The 6,727-nt window shown below is 44.6% G+C and overlaps 1 long non-coding RNA gene across 1 annotated transcript; it reads left to right on the plus strand.

Moving 5' to 3' along the window:
• Window positions 1-3,064: 3,064 nt before the first annotated feature.
• Window positions 3,065-6,482, plus strand: LOC147967877 (uncharacterized). The gene is made up of 3 exons (XR_015603207.1): window positions 3,065-3,461; window positions 4,840-4,913; window positions 6,208-6,482. It is a non-coding gene; the product is annotated as an uncharacterized LOC147967877 (long non-coding RNA).
• The last annotated feature ends 245 nt before the right edge of the window (window positions 6,483-6,727 follow it).

Below are 6,727 nucleotides of genomic sequence, written 5' to 3' on the forward strand. Positions count from 1 at the left end.
ACTAATTTCTCTTATTCATTCTGAAAGCCAAGCACCACTATTATTCCTTGCTAGCTGTACTTCAGTTCATGGAAAGATAAAAAAAGCATGAGTATGACTGATCTTATCATCTCAACAGTACCAGTTTGTCCCTAGAACTGTCCTTGGAAACAAGTACAAGCCATGAATAATGCATTTGTGGTAGATAATAGTGTAGTGTAGATAAATAGCAAAAAGACAACAGTCCCTTGAAACAAGTTTGTGGTACACATCTAAAGCATGCTGCACATGAAATTGGTAGACAACATTATTATTAAATATTATGTTAGCATGGTAGAGCAATTTCATAAAGTGATGGTGTAGATAATACTTAGTGTAGATAAATAGACATGCTTGGGGTTTCTCCCCTTTTGGGGTACAAAGTAATTTATGTTGTTCATTTTAAAAGCCATGCACTATTATTACATCTAGCCAGGACATTCAGTTCATAGAGAAGGTTCAAAAGAGCATTAGTACACTGTTGTTCATTTTAAAAGCCAGGCACTATTATTACACCTAGCCAGGACATTCACTTCATAGGAAAGGTCAAAAAAAGCATGAGTACGTTGATCTTGTTGTTTCAAAAGGATCAGTTTAGCAAAACAACATCTGTCCCTAGAAACAAGTCCGAGCTATGAATGTGAAACATGCTCCACATCAAACAACTACTTCACGACGTTATTAAATACTATATCATGGTTGAGCAATATCACAGAGCAATGGTGTAGACAATCGCATAGATAAATAAACATGCTTGGGATTTCTCCCTATTTGGGGTACAAAACTAATTTCTCCTATTCATTCTGAAAGCCAAGCACAACTATTATTCCTTGCTAGCTGTACTCTAGTTCATGGAAAGATAAAAAAAAGCATGAGTATGACTGATCTTATCATCTCAACAGTACCAGTCTATCCCTAGAACTGTCCTTGGAAACAAGTACAAGCCATTAACAATGCATTTGTGGTAGATAATAGTGTAGTGTAGATAAATAGCAAAAAGACAACAGTCCCTTGAAACAAGTTTGTGCTACGCATCTAAAGCATGCTTCACATGAAATTGGTAGACAACATTATTATTAAATATTATGTTAGCATGGTAGAGCAATTTCATAAAGTGATGGTGTAGATAATACTTAGTGTAGATAAATAAACATGCTTGGGGTTTCTCCCCTTTTGGGGTACAAAGTAATTTATGTTGTTCATTTTAAAAGCCAAGCACTATTATTACATCTAGCCAGGACATTCAGTTCATAGAGAAGGTTCAAAAAAGCATTAGTACGCTGTTGTTCATTTTAAAAGCCAGGCACTATTATTACACCTAGCCAGGACATTCACTTCATAGGAAAGGTCAAAAAAAGCATGAGTACGTTGATCTTGTTGTTTCAAAAGCATCAGTTTAGCAAAACAACATCTGTCCCTAGAAACAAGTCCGAGCTATGAATGTGAAACATGCTCCACATCAAACAACTACTTCACGACGTTATTAAATACTATATCATGGTTGAGCAATATCACAAAGCAATGGTGTAGACAATCGCATAGATAAATAAACATGCTTGGGATTTCTCCCTATTTGGGGTACAAAACTAATTTCTCTTGTTCATTCTGAAAGCCAAGCACCACTATTATTCCTTGCTAGCTGTACTTCAGTTCATGGAAAGATAAAAAAAAGCATGAGTATGACTGATCTTATCATCTCAACAGTACCAGTCTGTCCCTAGAACTGTCCTTGGAAACAAGTACAAGCCATGAACAATGCATTTGTGGTAGATAATAGTGTAGTGTAGATAAATAGCAAAAAGACAGCAGTCCCTTGAAACAAGTTTGTGCTACGCATCTAAAGCATGCTTCACATGAAATTGGTAGACAACATTATTATTAAATATTATGTTAGCATGGTAGAGCAATTTCATAAAGTGATGGTGTAGATAATACTTAGTGTAGATAAATAAACATGCTTGGGGTTTCTCCCCTTTTGGGGTACAAAGTAATTTATGTTGTTCATTTTAAAAGCCAAGCACTATTATTACATCTAGCCAGGACATTCAGTTCATAGAGAAGGTTCAAAAAAGCATTAGTACGCTGTTGTTCATTTTAAAAGCCAGGCACTATTATTACACCTAGCCAGGACATTCACTTCATAGGAAAGGTCAAAAAAAGCATCAGTACGTTGATCTTGTTGTTTCAAAAGCATCAGTTTAGCAAAACAACATCTGTCCCTAGAAACAAGTCCGAGCTATGAATGTGAAACATGCTCCACATCAAACAACTACCTCACGACGTTATTAAATACTATATCATGGTTGAGCAATATCACAAAGCAATGGTGTAGACAATCGCATAGATAAATAAACATGCTTGGGATTTCTCCCTATTTGGGGTACAAAACTAATTTCTCTTGTTCATTCTGAAAGCCAAGCACCACTATTATTTCTTGCTAGCTGTACTTTAGTTCATGGTGTGACGCCCCGATAATTAAGCTACAGTAACTCCACGCTAATGATACCACGTCACCTCGGTTACTATTGTTAGTCTCGCAATGGTTCAAAAATGATTCAAATTCAAATTTAAAATAAAGACAAACAACAAAAGTTTTCAAAAAAAATTAAAACTAAAATGTTCGGGTTGTGTCAAATAAATCATAAGTAATTTTGATGGAGAAACCACAATCTTAGAAAAGGTTTAAATGCTCATAAATAATTATTACATCAGGTAAAACATTTAAATACATGCCTTTGGTATTTTATAAATTAGTAAATTATTTATTTAGTTGCCCAAGATTAACAGGGCAGTAACATAATCATTAATACTAAATCAAGGCTTGCTTTTATGTTTTCTTTGTAAAACTATAAACTATTAAAGAAACTTAACTAAAACTGTAAAAGAAAAATTAAACAAAAGCAAAAGGAAAAACAAACAACAACAAAAAAAGGGGCAAAGCCCCCCGCTCCCCCTAGGCCGTTCGGCCCAACTGAGCATCCAGGCCACCGGCTGGCCCAAGTAGCCACCGTCCCCTTCCTCTCCTGTTCACCGGGGGGTCGTGGCAGAGATCCCCCGGTTGTGGCCGGAGCATGTCGCCGTGGCGGCCATCCTCGCCTCCCTGACGGCTACAAGAGCCGCCCCCAGACGCCCTCATCCCCTGGATCGAACCCTAGTCGTCCACTCCTTCCCCCTCGCGCCGCGCTCTTCCTCCCCGCACACACCCGAACCACCACCGCCATGGCCATCGTCATTCGCGCACTCCACGTCATCCCCGAAGCCTGAGGTCGTGCCCCTGGACTTCGCCGTCGCCCGCTACTTCCTCTACTGCCTCCCATTGAAGCTCGGCGCCACTACATCGCCTGCATCGAGTCTTCTTCCACCTCCGGCCGCCGCTCATCGCCGCTTTGATTTGTCGCCTCCAAGCCTTCCCCGAGCTTGCTTTGCACCTCTACAGGTTCGCGGTGAGGTCCCCGACCAATTCCCCTCGTTCCCAACTTCAATCCGTAGCTGTAGCCTTTGCCTTATGCTCGTTGTAGTCGCCATGGCCATAGCTTTGAGTCCGCGTACGAGCTCTCTAGCTCCTGGCCGCCCCGTGCGTGTCCCCAACTGTGTGCCCACGCGCCTGCCAGGCCCCGGCCAAGCCCTGCACCGTGCCCGCGCGCGGACGGCCGTGCTCGCCCGCAGCCGCCTCCCGCGCGTGCGGCCGTCGTGCCCGCCTTCAGACGGCGTTCCGCGCGCTCCCCTGCTCCGTTGCGCACCTGCTGCTTCTGCTACCCTTGCCTGCGGTCGCTCCCTTGCAACCGCCCTTGTCCGTGCATGCTCATAGCCGCCGCTGCTGCTGGCGCTTGCCACTGCGCTACTACAAGCTGCTGCTGCTGCCGCTTGCTACTTGTCTACTGCTAACTGATGATAGCTACTGTAGCTGCTAGCTAGCTTTGCGAATATTACATCGAGTAACCCCCTGGGCAGCCCCTAAACTGTGGTTAAACAGTTGTAAACATGAGTGAAAATAATATAAGTAGGAAGTATACATGACAAACTCCATTTTATCCCACTGAACCAAATACTTTTGATGCGTGGATTAAATCCTACAAAATTCACAAAATGCTATCTTATGTTAAAAGGAATAGAGTTACTCCCTAGTATTGTGTGTGTGCGCCGTGTGTGGCCGGCTGTGTGCCTCTGGCCGGCCCTGTGTGCTTGTGTGATGTGTGTGTGTATGTGTGCAGCGTGTGTGTGGCCGGCTGCGTCTCTGGATGTGACCGGCCCTATTTAGGTTAGTAGCTAATGAGTAGTTAGACTAATTAGTACTTTGGATAATTGCTAGCCTATGACATGTGGCCCCCTGTGTTAATTTAACCCTTCCATTTTAGTTTATCCATCAATTAAATTATGTGTCAATGACATGTGGGCCACATCCTCCCTTTTGACTAGTCAAATTGACTTGGTCAAATTCGGATTAGATTAAATAAAAATATTCTAGAAAATCAGAAAAAATACTATAAACTTTGAAAAATCATATAAAATAAACCGTATCTCGGATGGAAATATTTTGTACATGAAAGTTGCTCAGAACAACGAGACAAATTTGAATACACAACCCGTTCATCTGTCACACATCCCTAGTATAGCAAACGCGCAACTTTTCCCCACCGGTCCGTCTGTCCGGAAACGCGGAACATCGGGAATACTTTCCCGGATGTTTTCCCCGTTCGCCGGTATCACCTGTCCCTGTGTTTGGTCACCCCTAGCACAACGTATTGCCACGTCTTACTTTGTGTTGCATTTGATTGCTCTGTTATTTATTGTGTTCCCCTTCCGTTACTTCTTTCCGGTAAGCTCCGACGCCGTTGTCGATACCCCTGTGATCGACTACATCGACGACGACCCCTTCTTCTTGCCAAAGCAACCAGGCAAGCCCCCCCCCCTTTGATCACCAGATATCGCCTACTCTTCTTTATACTGCTTGCATTAGAGTAGTGTAGCATGTTACTGCTTTCCGTTATTCCTATCCTGATGCATAGCCTGTCCTTGCTACTACTGTTGTTACCATTACCTGCTATCCTACTGCTTAGTATAGGATGCTAGTGTTCCATCAGTGGCCCTACACTCTTGTCCGTCTGCCATGCTATACTACTGGGCCGTGATCACTTCGGGAGGTGATCACGGGCATATACTATATACTTTACACAGTTACATTACCTGTGGTACTGTTCGGAGTTGGGGGCTGAAGGGGCAGGTGGCTCCATCCCGGTAGAGGTGGGCCTGGGTTCCCGACGGCCCCCGACTGTTACTTTGTGGTGGAGCGACAGGGCAGGTTGTGACCACCTAGGAGAGAGGTGGGCCTGGCCCTGGTCGGTGTTCGCGGATACTTAACACGTTTAACGAGATCTTGGTATTTGATCTGAGTCTGGCTACTGGCCTATACGCACTAACCATCTACGTGGGGACAGTTATGGGCACTCGACGTCGTGGTATCAACCGAAGCCTTCGTGACGTCAGCAACGGAGCGGCGCGCGCTGGATTGGACTGGAACGCCTACTAGGCTAGGTCTGCTTCCGGCCGCCCACGCAACGTGCAGGTGTGCTAAGGGCGATGGGCCCAGACCCCTGGGCGCTTAGGTTTAGACCGGCGTGCTGACCTCTCTGTTGGTCTAGGTGGGGCTGCGACGTGTTGATCTTCCGAGGCCGGGCATGACCCAGAAAAGTGTGTCCGGCCAAATGAGATCGAGCATGTTGGGTTATGTGGTGCACCCCTGCAGGGAAGTTAATCTATTCGAATAGCCGTGATCTTCGGTAACAGGACGAATTGGAGTTGTACCTTGACCTTATGACAACTAGAACCAGATACTTAATAAAACACACCCTTCCAAGTGCCAGATACAACCGGTGATCGCTCTCTCACAAGGCGACGAGGGGAGGATCAGCGGTTAGGATTATGCTATACGATGCTACTTGGAGGTCTTCAGTCTACTCTCTTCTACATGTTGCAAGACGGAGGCTGCCAGAAGCGTAGTCTTCGAAAGGATTAGTTATCCCCCTCTTATTCTGTCATTCTGCAGTTTAGTCCACATATGATACCCTTACACCATTTGATACCCATGCATATGTAGTGTAGCTCCTTGCTTGCGAGTACTTTGGATGAGTACTCACGGTTGCTTTCTCCCCCTTTTCCCCCTTTTCCTTTCATTCTGGTTGTCGCAACCAGATGCTGGAGTCCAGGAGCCAGACGCCACCGTCGACGACGACTCCTACTACACCGGAGGTGCCTACTACTACGTGATGCCCGCTGACGACGACCAGGAGTAGTTAGGAGGATCCCAGGCAGGAGGCCTGCGCCTCTTTCGATCTGTATCCCAGTTTGTGCTAGCCTTCTTAAGGCAAACTTGTTTAACTTATGTCTGTACTCAGATATTGTTGCTTCCGCTGACTCGTCTATGATCGAGCTCTTGTATTCGAGCCCTCGAGGCCCCTGGCTTGTAATATGATGCTTGTATGACTTATTTTATTTGTAGAGTTGTGTTGTGATATCTTCCCGTGAGTCCCTGATCTTGATCGTACACGTTTGCGTGTATGATTAGTGTACGATTAAATCGGGGGCGTCACACATGGAAAGATAAAAAAAAGCATGAGTATGACTGATCTTATCATCTCAACAGTACCAGTTTAGCAAAGAGACATCTGTCCCCAGAACTGTCCTTGGAAACAAGTACAAACCACGAACAATG

Source organism: Triticum urartu, chromosome 5A (assembly GCF_056163025.1).
Source record: "Triticum urartu cultivar PI428250 chromosome 5A, HENAU_Tu73, whole genome shotgun sequence".
In the NCBI taxonomy this organism is placed as follows: Eukaryota; Viridiplantae; Streptophyta; class Magnoliopsida; order Poales; family Poaceae; genus Triticum; species Triticum urartu.